Below are 23619 nucleotides of genomic sequence, written 5' to 3'. Positions count from 1 at the left end.
CGTCGAGGTCCAGTCGACTGGACTGTCAGAACTAAGTTTGCCCAACTCTTACCGAGGTCCCGAGGCCGTGAGATTCTCAGCGCTGTTCTTTCCCCCCCAGCGTCAGCCAAGAAGCAAAATCTTGTTTCAAACAACACTGTGAGCCTCCAAGCAGCGACCCAAAGGAGAGGAACACTTGGGAGGGAGTCTTAGTTCAGGCTGAAAGGCGGAGGGCACAGGGCAAAGCAGGCGGGTCTCCACGCCTCCCCTGACCCTCAGCTTTGCGCGCGGAGAAAAGTACTTGCTTGCAAACTTGAACAAAATTTTCCCCGTCTGGCCCGAGATGCTGGAGGAGGAGGCGGGGGTGGGTAGGGGGAGTAACCCTAGCCAGGCCAGGATTCCCGCAGTTGCCGCGGCTGCAGCTGCTGCCTCCTGGCAGCAGCCTCTGGGGGATTGGGGGTGTCTCTGGGCGCAGCTTGAAGTCCCTGGTGCAGCCAGTTGGGTGCTCCCGCCCAGAGTCCCGCGCCCCTGCCCCGCACGACTCCCAGCGCCCCGGGAGTGAAGTTGGCAAACAGTGATGGGGTTACTGAAAGAGATGAACTCCAGGTGGGGGGAATGGCAAAATGAGGGCCCGTCTGCATCCACGATCTGTGAGCGCCCCCAGTGCCCAAGTCCCTGAGAAGCTGTTCGTGACCTCCTGGGAAGATTTGGGGGAGCTACCAGCTGAGCGCTGACAGAGAGGGCCCACGACAGTGGCACACAGGGCTGGACCAACTAGCCGTTCCAGACAGTGCAAAGCAACAGCAAAGTGGTTGGGAAGATGGGGCGGGGAGCTGGCGTGGAGGTCCTTGGTGTGAGGGATCTGTCTCAAAGACACTGGCAGAGAGAACTCCCTGGAGTCACCAGACCTCCACCCCTCACCCCCCTCCAAGGCCGTTGGAGGGACCGCTGCTCTCAGGAGATTTCTTGGGTAAGTGCTCCCTCTGCCGACTCACTAAGGAAGTCCGGGCAGTCTCAAAGAGGTTATTTGGTGAAAAGGTTTTTTCTGTCTTTGTGGATTGGGCCGGCTTTAATTTAGGAGTTGAATTAAATTCAGTTCAGTCTCTGACCACCCACCCTCTCCTTCCCATTAAGGAATTTATAGAGGACCCAAATAGACATAAATCTCCAATAACTGGAAAGTATTTTCTTATATTCTGGTGAATTCTATCTTTTCCAGGTATCCACCCAACCTGGAGGAAGGAAGGAAGGAAGGAAGGAAGGAAGGAAGGAAGGAAGGAAGGAAGGAAGGAAGGAAGGAAGGAAGGAAGGAAGGAAGGAAGGAAGGAAGGAAGGAAGGAAGGAGGGAGGGAGGGAGGAAGGAAGGAAGGAAGGAAGGAAGGAGGGGAGGAAGGAAGAAAAGGCTTACACTCCATGCCCACGTCAAAAAACAAAAAACTCTCATACCAGGTTTCTCTTCCTTACATTAATGTGAACAATTTCTTTTAAGAAAATCCACAAATGCTTAGGAGTCTCTAGTCAATAACATTACCTGACAAAAACAGGGGAAGGAAAGAAAGGAGATGGAGAGGGGTTAGGGTCCTGATGCATAAATGTGGGGAAGGATCTAAATTGGGAATCAGAATGTTTTGCAGACACTTTTCACAGGGAGATGAGAAATTGTACCCGTGTGTTAACAACTGTATTGTAGACCATTAGTCCCTTCTTAAAATGATTTGGGAAAACAATACCTGTTAGACTAGTATGAATGGGAAATAAGTCAGCTTGATGAACCGTTTTTTGCCTCTTTAGGAGTAGGAAAGCTCAGTGAAGTTCCCCACAGACTCTGTCTTCCAAGAATTCAAACTTTGGTCAGGGTAGTACAAGACAAAAAAAAAATCTAGAACTGATTGATCCCTATTCTATGACAGTCTCTAGGTTTCTAGACATTAGTAAGAAAAAAAAAAAGAAAGAAAAAAAAGAAAGATAAAAAATATATGAGAGATTCAGGCAGTAGCACAGAGGATTAAGCACATGTAGTGCAAAGTACAAGGACCAGCAGTAAGGATCCCGGTTCGAGCCCCCTGCTCCCCACCTGCAGGGGAGTCACTTCACAGGCTGTGAAGCAGGTCTGCAGGTGTCTACCTTTCTCTCCCCCTCTCTGTCTTCTCCTCCTCTCTCCATTTCTGTCTATCCAACAACAACAATAATTACTACAACAATAAAACAACAAGGGCAACAAAAGGGAATAAATAAATAAACACTTAAAAAAGAAAAGGAAAAATTTAGTTAAAAAAATATATGGACACATGTTGGTCTGCTTCTAATTCTGCTTCTAAGACCCCTTCTGTTTTGATCATCACATTAGGTTCACTTGCACTGCTTAAGGAACACTGTAATCTATTTACATAATCACTGCTTTACCTGAGACCCACCCTGCCTACAGGGCATTGGTTTAATCCTCACTGGTTAGATGCAAGCTTGATACTTCTGAGTGCCCACGCTTTTTCCTTCTCCCCACCCCCTATCCTACGTACTTCCTCTTCCAACCTGACACTTCTGCCTCAGGAGATATAAAGGACAGGATTTTCTTTTTTTTTCTTTTTTTATTATTTTTTTAAATGTATTTCTTTATTGGGGAATTAATGTTTTACATTCAACAGTAAATACAATAATTTGTACATGCATAACATTCCCTAGTTTCCCATTTAACAATACAACCCCCACTATGTCATCTATCATCCTTCATGGACCTGTATTCTCCCCACCCACCCACCCCAGAGTCTTTTACTTTGGTGCAATATGCCAATTACATTTCAGGTTCTACTTGTGTTTTCTACTTGTGTTTACTACTCAGCTGTAAAAAATGGTGACTTCACCGCTTTCAGCCGATCTTGGATGGACCTTGAAAAATTCATGTTAAGTGAATTAAGTCAGAAACAGAAGGATGAATATGGGATGATCTCACTCTCAGGCAGAAGTTGAAAAACAATATCAGAAACAAAAACACAAGTAAGACAGGATTTTCTAATGAATGAAGATTAGACTGATTGCACTGCATTCCCGCTAATCAATAAAGACTGAACTGCGTTCCCAGCTCAGCCATGAGTACCTGGTTGTCTGTCTCCTGCCCACAAAGCTAGCCTGGCAGACACAGGGAGCCAAGGATTCATTGTGCAGAATCAGAATGCCAGAAATAACCATGGTGGCAAATATATACAAATAAATAACAATTCAAAAAATAATAAAGCATGTTTGCTCCACTTTGATTTTTTTTTTAATCAGCTTCATGGAAGAGATTTGTATTCATCAACTGAGCTACTTTCTGTAACTATAGATTTGTCTTTTCTAGAATAGAATTGTATAGTATGTATTTCTTTCTATCTAGTTTCCCTCACTCAGCAATTTTTGATATTTGAATCTGTCTTTTATAGGTGAGTATTATCCCATAATATGTACATTTGGACTGTTTCTAATTTACTCTAATCAGGAATAAAGCTGCTGAGAATATTCTTTTACATGTCTTTATATGGATATATGCTATTAATATCTTGTTTCATATGAAAGAGATTACTGGCTAGTATAGTATTGTTTAACTATACAAATAGTGTTTAACCACTAAGCAGAACTTGGACTGGAGTTGGTGTATTGCACCAAAGTAAAAGACTTGAGTTTGTGGGGAGGGTTCAGGTCCTGGAACATGATGACAGAGGAGGACCTAATGGGAGCTGAATTGTTATGTAAAAACTGGGAAATGTTACGCATGTCCAAACTATTGTATTTTCACAGCTGACTGTAACCATTAATCCCTAAATAAAAAAATTTTTTTTAAATATTTAACTTTATATTTCCACCTATGGTGTAGTAAAGTTGTCCCTTATCTTCAACAACAGTTCATAATGCCTGTCTTTCTTTTTAATGTTGATTTACAATTCTCTTTGCATAACCACTGTGCTAACTCTCCCCCACCCTGTTTTATCTCTTGGTCAGGAATGAATGATTAAGCTAAAAATCTACTTATAGAAAAGCAGAATTGGCCAGAAAGGTAAGTGGGACTTTGGTATAAAGACACTAACCCCTGCATAGTTGGCTTGAATTGTGTGTAGCTATTTTTTAGAACACTCCCACTCTACCAATAGCTAGCATACCAGTAATTGGATGTGGGCTGCTCACAGGGAGAGAGTACAACCAAAGAAAGAGGGAGTTCTTTTCTATTAAGGATAATTCTGGGTGAGAACTTTAGTTAGGAGCTACCTACAGTTAATGACCCTTGCATCTGGGGAAATAAGTGCTTTGGTCATAAAGTGCACTATGACATCCATTATATTTTCTCAGTGCTGCTCTGATTCTCTCCTACTGCTGTCCTCTTGCTCACTCCCCTCTAGATACATTGGTCTCCCATCTTTTCCCCAAACATATGAGGTGTGTTTCCCTCTTAGGAACCTTGATATTTCTTCTATCTGGGTATGTGGTTTGTTCTCTCATCTCCTTAATTTCTTTTTTTTAAAAAATATTTGTTTATTTATTTATTCCTTTTTGTTGCCCTTGTTTTATTGTTGTAGTTACTACTGTTGTAGTTGTTGGATAGGACAGAGAGAAATGGAGACAGGAGGGGAAGACAGAGAGGGGGAGAGAAAGATAGACATCTGTAAACCTGCTTCACCACGTATGAAGCGACCCCCTGCAGATGGGGAGCTGGGGGCTCGAACCGGGATCCTTATGACAGTCCTTGCACTTTGCTCTGGTCCTTGTGCTTTGCACCATGTGAGCTTAACCCACTGCGTTACCACCTGACTCCCATCTCCTTAATTTCTAACTGTGCCTTCTCATTGAAGCTTTCTATCAATATTACAACTTATTCCAGATCTCTCAAAAACATTATTTACCTTTAATATATCATATATTTTAATAACGTGCTTACCTTCTAATACACTATATAATTCACTTCTTATGTTTATTGGTTGATATCTGTCTTTTTCTGACTGACTATGAACTTTTTAAAAAGCAGAACCTATGTCTATTTGGCTATATCTTAAGTAGTGATAAAGAATAATTTCTCAATAACAATGACTATATTTAACAGTAGTCTTATAACTTAGTATAGACTTTTCATTTTTTAACATCGGTTTAAGATCAATCTTAAATTAGCATGGATTTCTCTAAGTCACTTAATACACTTGTCCAAACCACACATAGTTGCATGAATATGGCTCCCAGTAGATTGGTTTATCTCTCAGATTTTAGTAATTATCTCAGTCTTGGTATGAAAGTAAAGAAAGTGAGAAGATAATACTGATAAAGAATTAATCAAGCCTTTAACTTTTCTGAAACCCAGGTAATTGTTATCAGTCTGCTTTGTTATTTACCTAGCATTCTTATCTGGAATATTAATATTATATTCTGGTATTCACACTCTGCTATGACAATAATGCATTCACACAATAATAATAGACAAGAGCTCTGAAAAATCTTCTATATACTTATTGTACATTAATTCACTCTAAAGTCTTCACATTCAGGAATATTATTCATCTTAAAACAACAAAATATTATTTTACTGTAATGTAGTGCTTTATAGCCATTTTTATAATACATTAAGGGGAGGGCTATATTTGTATTACACACTAGGATAATCAAGAGAATTGGAGTTTTTATGAAAGTCTCTCTGCTTATTCAGCCCTGCTTAGTTACCTCTAGAACAGGTTGACATACCATTTGAGAAGTTCTGCTGGACTAGATAATGTTATAAAAAGTTAATGCCTTATTACCTTAGCAAAGTATCCCTAAATCTCACCTTTCCAAAGCTCTACCCCAATGAGAAAGATAGAAACAGGTTGGGGATATGGATTGACCTGCCAACACCCATGTCCCGCAAAGAAGCATTTATAGATGCCAAAACTCCTACCTTTTAAACCCCATAAAGCATTTTGGTCCATACTCCCAGAGGGGCAAATATTGGGGTAAGATGACCATAGGACTCTGAATTCTAATTCCATCAGGACCCAGAGAGAAAAGAGGGGAAAAGGAAGGACATTTGGAAGTAGTAACAGGTGTGTGTGTGGCTTAGAAAAGAAGACATAGCAAGACTACATAAAAATGAGCAAATATGTATAATTATACATAGATAGTTATAGAAATAATAGTCAACCCATATCTGTTACCTTGGAAGAACTACTGCAGTTTTCAATGAAGGGAATGGGAACACAGACCTCTAGTGGTAGGAACGGTACAGAATTATACCCCTGTTAACTCAAAATTTTGTAAGTCAATATTAAATCACTAATAAAATTTTTAAAAAGAAAGTTAATGCCTGTCAACTGGTCAGTGAAATAAATTGTCTATGACAAATATGGTTTACAGATTCAACAGTGAAGCAGTGCTACAGGTTGCCCTCTCTCTGTGTCTTTCTTTCTTCTCCCTTTCTATCTCTCCCTTCCCTCTCAATTTATCTCTGTCTTTATCCAATAAATATTATTTTAACCTGAGGAGACTGTTTTATCTCTTCCTTACATTGATAAGGTTGGAAGGCTGAGAAGTTCGCTTCTCTGACTTTCTAGACAACAGAGTTTGGAATGCATGTTTAGGCTCTGTCTTACAGATAAACTCATGTGTTAAGCTCAATAAGATAAGCTCAATATTCCTGAGCTGGGTCATAATTTGATCAAAGATAAAACCAACAAAAATCAAATGAGAGGGAATTCTGAATGGTGCTGGGGACTGAGCTCAGTGCCCCATTTTATATATCTTGTGCTCTATTCACTGAGTTACTTTCTTGGTAGTATCTTTGAAGGCTGGAGAGATAGTCCAGCAGTTAGCCCATAGGACTTGAATGAAAGAAGTCCTGGGTTCAACTCCTGGCATCACCAATAGTTAGTCTATTCATGTGATAACTCTAAAGGTAGGAGAGAGGTGGAAATCATTTTCCTTCACTCTCTAGAAACAGGGGGATGTGTAGTCTAACTTTTCAAATGTTAATACTTTGGAGTAGCTGCTATTTTACCTATCTTAAAAGCTACAAAGTACCAAGAGATGAAAATCAGTTTCCCACATTTTCTTGACTCTGGCAAACATAGGCTTTCTAATTTTTTGTGTGTGTGTGACGGTAAACCTACAAGCTAATGATAGTCTCCTGTCTGGCCTCATTCAGCCCCTCTAATGATTCTATGAGTACCGGAGTCCTTGTAGCAAACTCTCTGCCTTAGAGACCTACAGTGTTTTCTGTTTTCTTTTCTTGACAAGTCTGAAACATTTTTCTTACAAACACAGTCTCCTTTTTAATGACAGACATCTAGTAAACATACAAAATTTTAATTACATTTTGTAATAGTTACATTAATACACAGTCAACTTTTTTCCATGCATTGAACAGACATTAATAGAATATCGTATTATTTTAATACTAGTATAGGACTTGTCTGTCCATGCATCAACAAAATAACAAACTATGAGTTTTAAATTTCTTATACAGTTATCAACAAGGATTATGGTTTCTGCCCCCGCTGTTTTTTATTTGTTTGTTTGTTTGTTTTGTTTTGTTTTCTGTTTTTGTTTTTTCCCAAACTAAATTAAATTCAGTGTTGTCAGAGAAGTAATTGAGCAAATAGGACACAGGGTTTGGAAACTCAAGTTATATCTTCTCACAGTATATGCCCAAGCAAAACAGTGCTTTAGTCTATCTCCCTCATTAAATAAATAAATCTCTAAAAATAGTACCAAGATTATAATTTTCTGTTTCAGTACTACCTAGAACATATGATCAGAAAATAAAAGGCATTAAAAAATCCCTAAATTAAAACCAGGAGATTATTTTTTCTAGAAAAAAGTGATGAGCAGTGGCCGGGAGGTGGTGAGCCAGGTTAAGTGCACATAGTAGGAAGCACAAGGACCCATGCAAGGATCTCTGTTCAAATCCCCGGTTCCCTGCCTGCAGGGGAGTCACTTCACAAGTGGTAAAGCAGGTCTGCAGGTGTCTATCTTTCTTTTCTCTTTTAATTTTTTATTGGGACATTAATGGTTTACAGCTGACAATAAAATATAATAGTTTGTTTGTACATGCATAACATTTCCCAGTTTCCCACATAACAATACAACCCCCAAGGTGTCTAGCTTTCTCTCCCCCTCTTTATCTTCTCCAGCCCCCTCAATTTCTCTCTGTCTTATCCAATAAAATGGAAAAAAGGCTGCCAAGAGCAATGGATTCCTAGTGTAGGCACTGAGCCCCAGCGATAACCCTGGAGGCAAAAAAAAAAAAAAAAAGCAATAAGCAGATTTAGAGAAGCAAATACAGATATTTACAATCTCTACCAAAAATTGAAAGCAATCTTTATGTTGTATATTAAACCCAAATTTCAGATATACAAAATTACATTAAAATAAATGAGCCATTATGAGACCAGAAAATAATCTTGATGGATATCTTTTCAAATTTTATTTAACAAAACATTTTCCTTTATTTGTTTTATTTAATTTTTCCACCAGGATTATCTCTGGAGCTCAGTGTCTGTACTATGAATCCACCATTCCCAGCGGCCACTGAGAGGAGAGAGGAGACAGAAAGGGAAAATGAAAAGTAGACACCTGCAGACTTGCTTCACTGCTCATGTAGCGTTCCCACAGCAGGTGGGGAGTGGGGGATCAAACCATATGCATGGTATGTGCACTTAACCAGGTGTGCCACTGTCCTGCCCTCTAACAAAACATTTTCTAAAAGCAAAACCCATGAAAGGAGAAAGCTTTTTAAGCCATGCATTTCACAAGTTTTAAAGCCAATGGAAATTAGAAACAATAATATCTACTGCCTATATTTAACAATAGTTTACATTGTACTATAACTGTTTCATGTTTCCCTATGTCTCTTACTGTATAATAACAAAGTAAATGAAAACATCAATATATTTAACTTCTAAATGCATCAACCTCAATCTTCAAAATGTTATGTACTTTAACAGAATAGTTGTACCACATTTGTAGTCTGGGAGGTGGTGCAGTAGATGAAGCAATGGATTCTCAAGCATGAGGTCCTGAGTTCAATCCCTGGCAGCACATGTACCGGAGTGATGTCTGGTTCTTTCTCTCTCCTCCTATCTTTCTCATTAACAAATAAATTGTTTAAAAAATAGTTGTACCACATTCAACAGAATTAACATTATCTACTGTTCAGTCTACTATCACATTGCCTCACTGAATAAAAATAAATTAACTTTTTCTGTTTAGACCTGGATCAAACATTACATTTGGTAATCTCTGAAGTCATTTAATGTCTAAAACAATACTCACTACCCTTACTTTTTTTTTTTTACCCACGACACTGACTTTTCTAAGATCTAGACAAGTTCTTTTGTAGAAAAAACATGTAGTTTCCTTACTATGGGCAAGGACCAGAGTTCAAACCCCAAATGCCACCTGCATTGGAGAGGCTTCACTAGGGGTAGAACAGTGTTGCAAGTATTTCTTTTTCTTTCCCTATTAGTCTTCCCCTTACCTCTCATTTTTCTTTCTGTCACTATCAGCAAGAAGAAAGGAAGAAAGAAATAATTGCCAAGAAAATAGTTTTGTCATGCAGCCACTGAGCTTCAGTAATAACCTGTGTGGGCGGGGGCTTTTTCATGGTGCTATTTAACATAATGAAAGGCTATTAGAATTGGCCTGGCAGTGGCTTGCCTAGTATAGTATAAACATTATATTGCATAAGGATCCAGGTGCAAGACCCTATCCCATGTGCAGAGGGATGGGAAAGAGGTAAAGGGCTGGGGGGGAAGCTTTACAAATGGTAGGACAGTGATAAAGGTGTCTCCCTCAGTCTCTTCTCTATCTATCTATCTATCTATCTATCTATCTATCTATCTATCTAGTCACCCTCTATCAGCAAAATAAAATATGACTGCCAGGAGCACTGCAGTCTTCATGTAGGCACAGAGCCCAGCATTAATCCCAGTAGAGAGAGAAGAGAAGAGAAGAGAAGAGAAGAGAAGAGAAGAGAAGAGAAGAGAAGAGAAGAGAAGAGAAGAGAAGAGGAAAAGGAGAATAAAGAGGAGACGGAGAAGGAGGAGAAGAGAGTAAAAAGGAGAAGGATGAAAAGAAAAGTAAAAGAAATAAGGAACTGAGACAGAATTTCAGAGTACTCCAATAGAAACTTCTTCAATGATGGAGATAACATGTCTATGTCATTCATCAAAGTAACAATTATTTAAATAGTAGCAATCAGTCACATAACTATTTAGCACTCAGAATGTAGCTACCATAACTAAAGAACTGGACTTTAATTTAATTTCCTCTTAATTAAGTTTTTAATTTAAATAGTTGTGTGTGTGGCTAATGAATCATTTTATAACATAAGTGAATATAAAGTACCAATATTCTGACTGTACAAAGCACATAATTGATAAATGTTGACTTTTATCTTTCAAACATATTTTAAATGCATGCTATGAAATAAGCAAGTATATAAAGATTCACATAAAGTTGTATCTGTGACCATATAGTGTGCTTAAGACAGTTTCAACAGCAGAGAAGTAAAAGTGGCCTATTTATTTCAAGAACCTTCATGACCAGAACCAGTTGTTATACTTATTTGATTATATCCATAATCCACAGAGGAAAAAAATCATCTCAGAAATAGTGTAGTTGTTCTTCAGCCTATATCTTCATCTTCAACATGTATGTATAAGATTTAGGGGTTAGAATATATGTTTTCTGAAGTAACTAGCTGTTGCAGTTCCTTTTTTTCTTTTCTTTTCTTTCCTCAAATTGCCTATAGTGTGTGGTTAAGATTGCTTAGACCAAATCAGGAAAATGAGATTCAATACCAGGAAATTTATTTTAACATAAAAATATCTTTTTTTCATGAAATGGAAATGGCAATGATGTTAACTAAAATTCCTAAGAGCCTTCCTAAGAGTGAGACCAATAAAGAGAAAGGTAGAACTGAAAGATTTAGAAAGAATTCCACTTTCTTTTTATATCCAATTACGCCTACAATAGGTAGTGGTAACTGAGAAGAATCAAGTCTATATTACTTAATAACTCAATTAATTTTTTCTTTTCTCTAAGCTATTTTTAGAAAACATTGGTTTATACCATTACATATGTTTCAGGAAATGTTTTTTTTCTCACACCTCTAGAAATTAAGTTGTCACACCATGCCAAATACCATCAAAACACCATCAAAATAGTGAAACCCCTTTGTCACACAGTACAGTGGACCCCTTCGACCTTTTGTGACCCTATGATAACCTCAGTTCTGCAGTTCAAATTCAGGGCTTTGCTTTGAAATTTTTTTTTCTGTTCCTTTGGTTTGCTCCTTTATAACTCAAATATAAGTTAAATGACCTAGTATTTACATTTATGTGATTGATTTCACTTAGCATAACACCCTGCAACTCCATACATGTTGAAAACATCAAGGATTCACTATTTTTCCCTATAGCTGAATAGTCTTCCACAGTGCATATATCCCACCCCTTCCTTATCCATTTATCTATTGTTGATACATGGGCTGTCCCTGTATCTTGGCAATTGTAAATGACTCTACAATCAATTTAGAGTTATATATATGTATATATATATTTTTTTAAAAAAAACATTTTTGGTATTATCTTTATTTATTTATTGGATAGAGGCAGCCAGAAATCAAGAGGGAAGGGAATTATAGAGAGGGAGAGATAGATACCTGTAGCACTGCTTTACCACTCATGAATATTCCTCCTACAGGTGGGGGCTAAGGGCTTGAACATGGGTCCTTGAGCACTATAACATGTGCACTCAACTAGGTGTGCCACTACCGGGCCCCAAGTTATGTATCTGTTTACATTCATGTTTGTATATGCTTCATATAGATATCTAGGAGTGGACTATCTGAACAGTATGCTAGTTCTGTTGTTTTTAGCATCTTGAGAAATCTCCACACTAGTCCAATAAGGCTGAACCATTTTATATAGCTACCAACAAAGCACAAGTGTTACTTTTTTTCTTCAAATCCTTACCAACACTTGTTTCTGGTCACTACCACATAAGTCATTCTCACAAGTGTGAAATGTTATCTTAGTGTAGATTTTATTGGTATAACTCTAACAATAAGTCAGATTAACAATATCACCATTACTATTCAACATAATGTTAGAGGTTCTTGCCATAGTTATCTGGCAGGAGCAAGGAATTAATGGAATACACATTGGAAGAGAAGAAGTCAAACTCTCACTATTTGCAGATGATATGATATTATACATAGAAAAACCTAAAGAATCCAAGAGAAAGCTTTGGAAATTATCAGGCAATATAGTAAGGTGTCAGACTATAAAACTAACATACAAAAGTCAGTTGCATTCCTCTATTAAACATTATGGCAGCAGGAGAAGAAATCCAGAAATGAATTCCTTTTATTTTAGCAGCAAAAACAATAAAATATCTAGTAATAAAGCTAACCAAAGAAGTGGAAGACTTATATACTGAAAAATTACATTTCATTATTCAAGGAAATGGGACATGAAGAAGTAGAAAGATATTCCATTTTTAAGGGTTGGAAGAATTAACATCATTAAAATGAATATACTACCTAGAGCCATATAAAAATTTAGTGCAATCTCCATCAAGATCCCAACCACATGTTTTAGGATAATAGAACAAAAGCTACAAATGTTTATCTGGAACCAGAAAAGAACTAGAATTGCCAAAACAATCTTGAGGAAAAAGAACAGAATAGTAGGCATCACACTCCTAGATCTCAATTTGTATCACTGGGCCACTGTTATCAAAACTGCTTGGTACGGGAATATAAATAGACACACTGAACAGTGGAGTAGAACTGAGAGCCCAGAAATAAGTTCCTACACCTGTGGACATTTAATCTTTGACAACGTGGTTTAGCTTCATTCTTCTGCATGTTTCAACCCAATTTTTTCCAACACCATTTGTTGAAGAGACTTGCCTTTCCCCATAATAATCTGGGCACCTTTGTCAAAGATTAAATGGACCAAGGACTTGGATGTTAGACCAGGAACTATCAAATACTTAGAGGAATATATTGTGGAAACTCTTTTCCACATAAATTTTAAAGACATCTAAAATGAAACAAATCCAATTACAAAGAAAACTAAGTAAAAAATAAAGCAATGGGACTACATAAAATTAAAAAGCTTCTGTACAGCAAAAGAAACCATCACCCAAACAAAGAGAATTCCCACATAATGGAAGATCTTTACATGTTGTACATCAGACAAGAGGCTAATAATCAAAATATATAGGGAGTCGGACTGTATAGCACAGTGGGTTAAGCGCAGGTGGTGCAAAGGGCAAGGACCAGCGTAAGGATCCCATTTCCAGCCCCTGGCTCCCCACCTGCAGGTGAGTCGCTTCACAAGTGGTGAAGCAGGTCTGCAGGTGTCTATCTTTCTCTACCCCTTTCTGTCTACCCCTCCTCTCTCCATTTCTCTCTGTCTTATCCAACAACAACACCATCAATAACAAGAACAGTAATAACTACAACAATAATAAAACAAGAGCAACAAAAGGGAATAAATAAGTAAATATTAAAAAAGATAAATATATAAAGAGCTCGCCGAACTCAGCAAAAGGAAAACAAATGACCCATCCAAAAATGGAGAGAGGATATAAACAGAATATTCACCAAAGAAGAAATCCAAAAGGCCAACAAACATATGAAAAAATGCTCCAAGTCACTGATTATCAGAGAAATGCATACAAAGACAACAATGAGATACCACTTCACTCCTGTGAAAATGTCATATAACAGAAAAGACAGCAGCAACAAATGCTGGATAAGTTGTGGGGACAAAGGAACCCTTCTGCACTGCTAGTGGGAATGTAAATTAGTCCAACCCCCAGTGGTGAGCAGTCTGGAGCACTCTCAGAAGGCTAGAAGTGAACATACCCAATGGCCCTGCAATTCCTCTCCTGGGGCTATATCCTAAGGAACCAAACACATCCAACCCCCCAAAAATGTGTATAGCTGTGCTCATAGCAATACAATTTGTAATAACTAAAACCTGGAAGCAACCCAGGTGTCCAACAACAGATGAGTGGCTGAGTAATTTGTGATAGATAGATATATATATAATTTGTATATATATATATATATATCCCATTATATATATATATATATATATATATATATATATATATATATATATATATATATACAATGGGATACTACTCAGCTATTAAAACTGGTGGTTTCACTGTTTTTAGCCCATCTTGAATGGAACTTGAATAAATCATGTTAAGTGAGGTAAATGAGAAACAAAAGGATGGATATGGATGATCTCACTCACAGCCAGAAGTTGAAAACAATGTCAGAATGGAAAGTACTAAGCAAAACTTGGATTGGAATTGGTGTATTGCACCAAAGTAAAAGACTCTAGGGTTAGGAGAAGGGTTCAGTTCCTGGAACATGATGGCAGAGGAGGACCTAGTGGAGGTTGTATTGTTATGTGGAAATGTTATACATATACAAACTATTGTATTTTACTGTTGACTCTAAACCATTAATTCCCCAAGAAAGAAAAAAGAAAAAATGTAAATCCTGTATGTTCAGACATAATCTCTTATTTGTTTATCTTTGAATCAGTTGTATCTAATATAGTGTCCAGCACCTGGTGGGCACTTAATAAATATCTGATGATTAGATTGCAAAACATCATACAGGAAAATGGACACTGTAGTTTATAATACAAATACATGTTAACAACATTGAATTTTATTGTTCACAAACAAGTTATATTACAAGATTTCCAAAACTGCCTATGAAATAACCAAATTGCATTCCTCTGGAAAAATTATCATGGTAGTTTAGGCCTGTACTAACCAAAAATAAAAAATACAAATCTTCAAAAAAAATTAACATTTTTCATGCATCTTGGCCATTTGTATATTTTATTTTTTTTTATTTTTTTTTATTTTTTTTTCATTTGTATATTTTCTTTGGAGAAGCATCATCCAGATTTTCTGCTTATTTTTGAAGGGGTTACTTGTTTGTTGTTATTGTTGAGTTTTATGAATTTTTATCAGAAATCAATCTCTTGTTGGGTATAGGATATACAAATATTTTCTCTCATTCAGAAGAATATCTTTTCATAGGCTGGGGGTATGGCTCGAACTGCCAATGCCCATGTCCAGTGGAGAAGCAATTACAGAAACCAGAACTTCTACCTTCTGCACTCCAAAAGGAATTTTGGTCCATATGCCCAGTGAGGGTGAAATAATAGGGGAAGATGATGAGAGGGCTCTAAACTCTAATTCCATCAGGACCCAGAGAGAGAAGAGGAAAAAAGGAGGGACATGTGGATGTAGTAATAAGTTTATGTATGACTTGGAAAAGAAGACTGGATAATGGAAAACAAATTGTCAAATATATACAAATATAGACTGATAGTTATAGAAATAATAGTGAACCCATATTTGCAACCTTAAGAGAACTGCTGTAGCTTCCAACAGAGGGAACAGCGATACAGAACTCTGGTGGAGGAATGGTGCAGAGTTATACCCCTGTTATCTTGCGATTTTGTAAATCAATCACTAATAAGATTTTTTAAAAGTAATGTCTTTTAATTTTATTGATAGTTTCTTTCAAAATGCAAAAGCTTTATTAGTTTGATATCATCCCAATTCCTATTCTCTATATTGAATTGTGCCTCTGTCTTTTGTCATTGAAAGAGTATTTAAAAGTGACCATTGGGGGTCGGGCATTAGCGCAGTGAGTTAAGCGAACATAGCGCCAAGCGCAATGGACTGGTGTAAGGATCCCGGTTCCAGCCCTCCGCTCCCCACCTGCAGGGGGAGTCGCTTCACAGGCAGTGAAGCAGGTCAGCAGATGTCTGTCTTTCTCTCTACCGTTCTGTCTTACCCTCTTCTCTCCATTTCTCTCGGCCCTGTCCAACAATGACATCAATAACTACAACAGTAGAACAAGGGCAACAAAAGGGAAAATAAATATAAAAAAGTGAAAAAAAGTGACCATAAAAAAGCATACAATTTGGGATCAAACCAGGTTCTAGTATACTTCTGACCCATTTTCCATATCTAGAAAGAAAAAACAGCTTCTTCTCATATGTCATAAGAACTAAGTGATATAGTATATCCTTCATGTGAGAGACACTCTAAACAACTTAATTTTTTCACTGAGCTCTCACATGCTGTTTTTCTTTTCTACTGCTCATTAAGAAGCTCCATATTGTGGAGATTAGAATGTGGACATTAGAAACTGTTACTTCTTAGAGACTGTTACACTGAAACCAACTGTTACTTGTTAGAGACTTTTACATTGAAACCAACAGTTCCTTGTTACAGCTGTTAAAGCAGTTAAACGGAAACCAACCACTTTTGTTCTGTGTACTATAAAAAGCCAAGAGCAACAAAGTTGTGGGGTCGTGGTCAGCAGACTCTCCCCTTGTGTGGAAGGGTGTCGGCTGCCCAAGCTTAATCTTGCTAATAAAGGCTCTTGCTATTGCATGTGATGCTGGTCTTCCTGTGTAAGATTGGGACTCGAACTTCTGGGCACAACAATATATCACAATATTTTATGTCATCTTTACCTAAATAAACAATGGAAAGGGGCATTTTTTCCTGTTGGAATGTTTCCCATTAAATTTCATATGAGAGTCAGCTCAGGGAATAATGTTTATCTTTGAGTCACCCAGATCCAAAATTATGGATGTGAATTTCTGGTGCTTTTCTTCCATTCTATTCCTGTTTTCAGTTGCTTCCATTAGTTTAATGAGGGTTTAATCTTGTGCAGAGTCTGATACACTAGAGTCTCTCTTGTCTTATAAGATATCACTATTGACAATAAAGATTTTTTATCTTTTATGATAATATTGAAGTTGCTAGATAATCAGAATATAATTAGTAATTTACAGGATTACCTGGTCTAAAAATTGACACAGTTGAAAACAGTTAAGCATGTTTATGCCCATCAAAATCAGGTTATACAATTCAAATACATTTTCAGGAAAACACCCCTGGAATAGAGGATTAGAAATGCATTTAAGCTAAATTTAGAATTCAGGAAAAGCAGTCCTACATCTTACTTTCTATTATTTTTTTCATTTAAGCTTAAAATATTAAAGTCTCCAAATGTTTAAACAGTTCAGTCTATACCTATTAATATGCTACAGTTTGTTATAAAATATAAGTGTAAAATTATTGTTAAGTTATCCCTAATATCTTCATTATCATAACTCAAACCTTCTGCCAAAGGCATCAGTGTGCTGGTGACCTGTTAATTTTAGCCCTTTATCTATAATTACCTGCCTCTCTCTAGAGAATCTTTCTCCCATCTCCAAAGTCATGTCCCTGTCTCTGAGCACTGCATGATGTTCATAAAACTCCATTTCCAATTAGTCAGTCAAAATACCACTTTCTACTGTTTAATAATTGAGCTAAAACAATCTATTTGAGGTTCTGTTTATTCTTTTAAAGTCTCATCACAGAATGCTGTGAATTGTTTCAAATCTGAGAGAAGCAATCCCACAAGGTTCAAAGTATGCAACACCTAATACCATATGTATTTCATAGTCACTGGAATTTTGTTGTTTGTCTGACTTAGCACAACTCTTGTTACTTCCATCAAATGCTGTAAGAATTCATCCATCCCATACCCACTTTGTTTCTATTTCTATTCCATCAGCAGAATGACCATATGAGACAAAATAAAACTTCTGAATCCCCCCCCCCCTAGATCACTACTGGAAAATCAGTGCTGCAGTCATATCTCTCTCTCCCTTTCTCTCTCTCTTTCTCTCTCTCATATCCCACATCTCGGCTTCTCTCTGTCTCTATCCATATCAATATGTATGTATATAAAAGTTTAAAAATTACAGAATATTAAGTAATGCAAAATGTTGTTCAACTTTTACCACAGTTCTCTGTCTCTCTGTCTCTCTCTGTCTCTCTCTCTCTCTCTTGCTCTCTCTCTCTCTCTTGCTCTCTCTCTCTCTCTCTTGCTCTCTCTCTCTCTCTCTTGCTCTCTCTCTCTCTCCTAGGCAGTCTCATCTGATGACCCAATCTAGGAGAGAAAAAAAGAGCTACCAAAGAAAAGACACAAGGAACATGGCTGAGCTATTCCTTAGACTCAATTTTAAAATTGAAGTGAGGAGAGAAAAGAATGAAAAAGTGATAAATAAAATACACTGAGTTGAGGGTGATTAAATGTTTCTAGATATGCTTCATATCTTTGAATAAATGCATATTTATAGTCTGATTTTTGTCTATACACTAAAAAGGCAGCAAACAATCACAGAAGACTAATCACAGGATGAGGTAACTGAAAACTACATTCCCCAACCTCCATTGATAAGTGGTATTTATTTGCAAAAGAATGAAGTTGAATCTTTTTTCACACTATTTATAAAATTTAACTAAAGATAGATCTAAGACTCAGATAGAACCTAAGCTATAAAATACTTTGAATAAAACAGAAATAGGGGTGCAGCTGGTTAAGTGCACGTGGCGGAAAGCATAGGGACCAGAATCAGGATCCTGGTTCAAGCCCCTGGCTCCCCACAAACAGTGAAGCAGGTCTGCAGGTGTATATCTTTCTCTCCCCCTCTCTGTCCCCTCCACTCTCTATTTCTCTCTGTCCTATCCAACAACAACAATAGCAATAACAACAATAGTAACAACAACTATAATAAACAACAAGGGCAACAAAAGGGAAAACAAATTTAAAAAATTAAAAAATAAAACAGAAATAGATATTCATGATCTCAGAATTTGCAAAAGATTCTAGATATGACACAAAATGCAGATGAAACAAAATAAAACCAGTTAAATTTGATTTCATCAACAATTTTCTTGTTGTTTTGGGACTTTATGGCTCTGGGCAGACATTGTCAAACAGAAAAGAGAGAATGAGAAAGAGAACTTTCTCATTTTTACGAAAACTTCCCTGCAGTGCAGTGGAGGCTAGAATGAAATCTGCATTGAATGAATGAGAAATCAAGCATCCCCCTAAGTGAGCAACTTTTCCAGCCCTTTCATCAAAATTTTAAGTTTCTATGCACCAAAAGGCACTATCAAAAATGAAAAAAGAGATCCCACAATATGGGAGAAAATATATGCAAATCACAGGTCAGATAAGGTAGATACATCTATAATATATTAAGTGCAATTGCAACTTAAAAACAAAAGGATATATCAATGAAAATAGGCAAAGGAAAGCCAGGTGGTGGCTCACAGGTACAGCATATTTGCTAACAGCATGAGGGCCTACTTCAAGTCCCTGGCCCCCACCTACTGAAGGAAGCTTCCCATATGGTGGAATAGTGCTACAAATACCTCTCCTTCTCTATCACTATCTCTTTCTACCTCTCTGACTCTCCATTTCTCCCTGTCTCTTATACTTTATCAGAAAAAAAAGTTATTTCCATAAATGGTGGAGTCACTAGGGCACCAAAGTTAAAACCCTGGGGTGATGGAGAGGGAGAGTGTGGATGTTCAGCTTCCTGGGGCAGTGTATGTGTGTATGGGGGTGGGGTGGCTATGGGACACAGACTTTTGGTGGTGGGAGTGGTGTTTATGTACACTCCCATTAATTTGTAGTCATATAAATCACTATTTAATTAATATGAGAATGGAAAATTGATTGTATGTCTCAAATTTTTTAAAGCACAGACTGAGTCTTTTTAATACATAGGCTGAGTTTTTTTACATGCTGACTCTCTTAAAAGCCTAGACCAGGAAGAACAGAAGCAACTGGTGGCACAGCTATATACAAATAATGTCAAAGGACGTACATTATGGTGATATTGTGTATGATACAGCAAATCGTAACAAAGGGATTTTTAAAAATTAAACCAATTGCCAAATAATGTGATTATAGCAATAACTATCTACTGTCTTCTTAACCCTAAGATAGCAGGAACCTCCCACTTCCTCTATAGAGCCTATATTTCCCCCAGTCCTGGAACCTCTAGTGTGGGGCTCACCTTCCTGCATGCTTCTCTCAATTCATATCAAATGATATTGCATCCATCTATCCCAACCTAATCAACGAAAGGAATACCACCTCAGCATGCTTCACTTCAGACTGTGTCCAGAGATGTCAGGCATGGAATGTCAACCTTTCAGCCTCATTACTCAGGTGAGACTTTTCCTTTCATAGTATTCTCTAATTCTATTCCAGGAGGTTCCCTTCTTAACAAAATCGCAAAACCAAGATATAGGCCAGGTCCCGTGAGATAGAGCATATGTTTACATGTATACATAAATTAGGGCAAAATATATGTCTGAAAGCAAAAGTACACAATAGTCTGCAGTGAGTCAGTATAAAGTTCCTAATAAAATAGTATCTAACTAGACTAGGATACCTTCCTCACCTACTTCCTATTAGAGTTCCCTCACTCACTCCAAAGCTAACCTTAGCAAAGCAGGGACTGCAAAAGCTGAATAGTGGCAAGACACTGGCATACTTTAATGATGACTTTTTAGTCACCAACAGGCCACCCCATCAGCTGGGGCCCTGATCGGGGAGTCTGAGATTCCCAAACAGATATGATGGGCCTAGACCTCAAATAAATCCCTCTCTCCTTTGTTGCTGGTCATCTCTATCAGGAACAACAAAACAGACCCTTTTGTGGGCCCCCCATAGGACCTTGCCCTCAACTTGGATCACAAAGGTAGAGAATGTTCCATCCTCTGAAGGGAGGATGGACAAAATACTCTATGCTACACCTGAGGAAGATGGGTCCTGATATTGGGGCAGCTTGGAATGTTCCTACTCATGACCACAGAATGTGAGCTCAGATCTACATGGATGCAGAGGTCACATAGGCTCCTAAGCTCAGTATGGGTCCCAGACAAAACCAAATCAATGGGGTTTATAGTCAACAATATTTGTACCCCTTTCCATATCAGAGAGCTTCTCTCTTGCCTGATCCAGCTTTCTGGTCCTTTTTCCAGTCATGAAATCATCTCCCTAGACAATAACTTGGATCCACCTGCATATCAGATTTCAGGCTCAGGGAGAAAAAAAAAAACTAGTATAGCCACAGGCCCTTTGGAATATAACTAAAATATGCCTACTAGCTGTCTACAAAATGGAGACACCACCACCCCACTCTTCATCTGCCCCCCACCCCCTCTTGATCTGCACTATACTAGCCTTTAGGTTCATGATTAGTCAAAAATTTGTTTGGCTTTTATGTTAACTCTCTTTTCAGCCACCAGGTTCCAGGTTCTAGCATGATGCTAACCAGATTTCCCTGGACAGATAACCCCACCAATGTGTCCTGGAGCTCTGCTTCCCCAGAGCATCACCCTACTAGGGAAAGAGAGAGTCAGGCTGGGAGTATGGATCAATCTGTCAATGCCCATGTTCAGAGGGGAAGCAATTACAGAAGCCAGACCTTCCACTTTCTGCATCCCACAATGACCTTGGGTTCATACTCCCAGATGGTTAAAGAATAGGAAAGCTATCAGGGGAGGGGATGGAATACAGAGATCTGGTGGTGGGAATTGTGTAGAGTTGTACCCCTCTTATCCTATGGTTTTGTCAACGCTTCCTTTTTATAAATAAAATAAATAAATAAAAGTAAATAAAAAGTTCCATCAAGTCAAAAGGAAAAAATGGTGGAACCATTTTTTGGTGGACTCTGGGCTCTATTATCATGTGTCGGGCTGTGCCCGACATGTCGTATGTTTCATATTGGTTTGGTCTCCTTCCCCCCACCTCTGGAAGAATTGGTTTGGCCCTTGCTAGTTTCGCACCTCACTTTCTCCCCGCCCCCTATGCTACGTACTGCCAGAGTTCTGCCAGCAGCTGCCAGAGAAGAAGGATGCAGGACAGATCTGTGTGGTGATTAGTTTAAGGGTCTCTCTCTGCTGCCAGAGCAGAAAGACAGGAGAACACATGTTTGCCCGTTCGTGAATAAAGCCTCTCTGCTCAGCCGTGTGTCTCTGGTCGTCTCTGTCTACCACCGTGAAGCTAGCCCACCCTGCTGGAGCCACGAACCTTAACGATAAATGGTGCCCATGTGGACCTGACCTGCGCATCTCTCAGATATGTGACAATTTGGCTACCTATGCACTATGGCCTTCTCTTCTGCTTGTGAAGAGATCTCCAAAGGCCTCTGACCTTTCTTCATGAGACTGTTTCGCTGTTTCTGGAATATTTATCTCTGGACCACTCTGTGGTTTCTGCCCAACGCCAGCCCACATGAGCCGGCTTTCCACCTCGTGGCGCGGGGCATTGGGCGTGGGCTCCTCCCATGCTGCTCGGCCACCGAGAGCAAGGCACCAGACATGGCAGGCAAAGCTGCAGCCTCTCATGGCCACGCACCTTGGCCCACACCTTCTGCACGGCTGGCTGGCCCGCCCTCCTCCTATGAAGTATGGGCAGATCCCGGACCACCTGAAGACCGCAGGCTCCCTGCAGAAACTGGGCCCCCTGGCCGATATCCTCAACTCGGCTCTGAAGTCAGAAGAGCTAGAATACGCAGAGATTCGTCCAGAGATCACAACCTACAATTCCTAGAAGTGGAGCTAGACAGGAGGCCACCTCCAGATGGTGACCCCCCCCAACAACTAAGACAGTATAGATCTAAATTCGTGTTTAAAATGACATGTCTTCATAACAAAGGTTTCTCTCCTTGTGTATTAAAGACCATGTTTACCTGTGTGTTTAAAGTTTGGTAAACATTAACTTTAAGGTTAAAAATATAACTTTAAGGCTATAATCTTACCAGGAAAAGTTAAATGAAAAAGGTTTTCAACATAATTCTCATAAAGATAAAATTAACTTACATTTAAAGTCTGAGGTAAAAATTAGTTAAAAATCAATATATTTTAACTAAGTTGGTCTAAAAAAACCTGTGCACACCTAGGGTGTGTCTCCATCTTGAATGGGTGTAACAAAAGGTTAAACAGGCTTTTTTATATGTAAAACTCTCAAATTCCTTCTCAATTAAAAACGTTAGATTGTGCTATGGTTATGCTAATGATTGTAATAGAGTTATCAATTGTGATAAACTTCTAACCTGCTACAAGTTTTGTTTCATAGTAAGTAAATTGCAGCTGTCAAGTTCTCTACAGAAAAGCGGAATTCCAGCAGCTGACCTTCCTCATACAATGTTCCACCCCCTGGCATTCTTCCGTGGACATCTGCTTTGGACTGGCATTTCTATCAGACTCACTGGTACACCTCTTGGACACTTTGCACAAAACTAACAGCTTCCCTTTATGCTGCTGGGTTTCTCAAAGACTGACTGGAGCCAGCTGCCTTGGGACTCTAGGCCATATCCCCGCCCCCATGCTAGGTAATGCCCACAGAGAAAAAAAAATGCCCATAGAGGCAAGTAATGCCCCCCAGAGGCAAAAAAAAAAAGGTTCCCCTCAGGCCTTCCCTTGGCAGCACACTGGTTCTTGTCTTACATGTTCCTTCATGTTTGTGCCAGTTTCTTTTTTGAAAATGCCTGTACGATATAGGTTTCTGTTCACCCCACACCCCTGATACTGTGGTCATTTAGTTAAAAAGAAAAGGGGAATTGTTGTATGTTTCATATTGGTTTGGTCTCCTTCGCCCCACCTCTGGAAGAATTGGTTTGGCCCTTGCTAGTTTCGCACCTCACTTTCTCCCCGCCCCCTATGCCACATAGTGCCAGAGTTCTGCCAGCAGCTGCCAGAGAAGAAGGATGCAGGACAGATCTGTGTAGT

The 23619-nt window shown here is 38.6% G+C and overlaps 2 protein-coding genes across 2 annotated transcripts in view; both read right to left on the bottom strand.

The window, feature by feature from the left end:
* Positions 1-911, bottom strand: part of MEGF10 (multiple EGF like domains 10) — a 197997-nt gene extending 197086 nt beyond the window's left edge. The window contains exon 1 of the mRNA XM_007527819.3: positions 53-911. The gene's annotated coding sequence lies outside the window, so the exon portion shown is untranslated. The remainder of the gene's footprint in view (positions 1-52) is intronic.
* The window catches only part of PRRC1 (proline rich coiled-coil 1), a 335161-nt gene that overhangs the window by 290535 nt on the left and 21007 nt on the right, over positions 1-23619 (bottom strand). The window lies entirely within an intron of this gene.

Source organism: Erinaceus europaeus, chromosome 2 (assembly GCF_950295315.1).
Source record: "Erinaceus europaeus chromosome 2, mEriEur2.1, whole genome shotgun sequence".
Lineage (NCBI taxonomy): Eukaryota > Metazoa > Chordata > Mammalia > Eulipotyphla > Erinaceidae > Erinaceus > Erinaceus europaeus.
The sequence above is the reverse complement of the archived record's forward strand: the minus strand, read 5'-3'. Positions and strand labels throughout refer to the sequence as shown.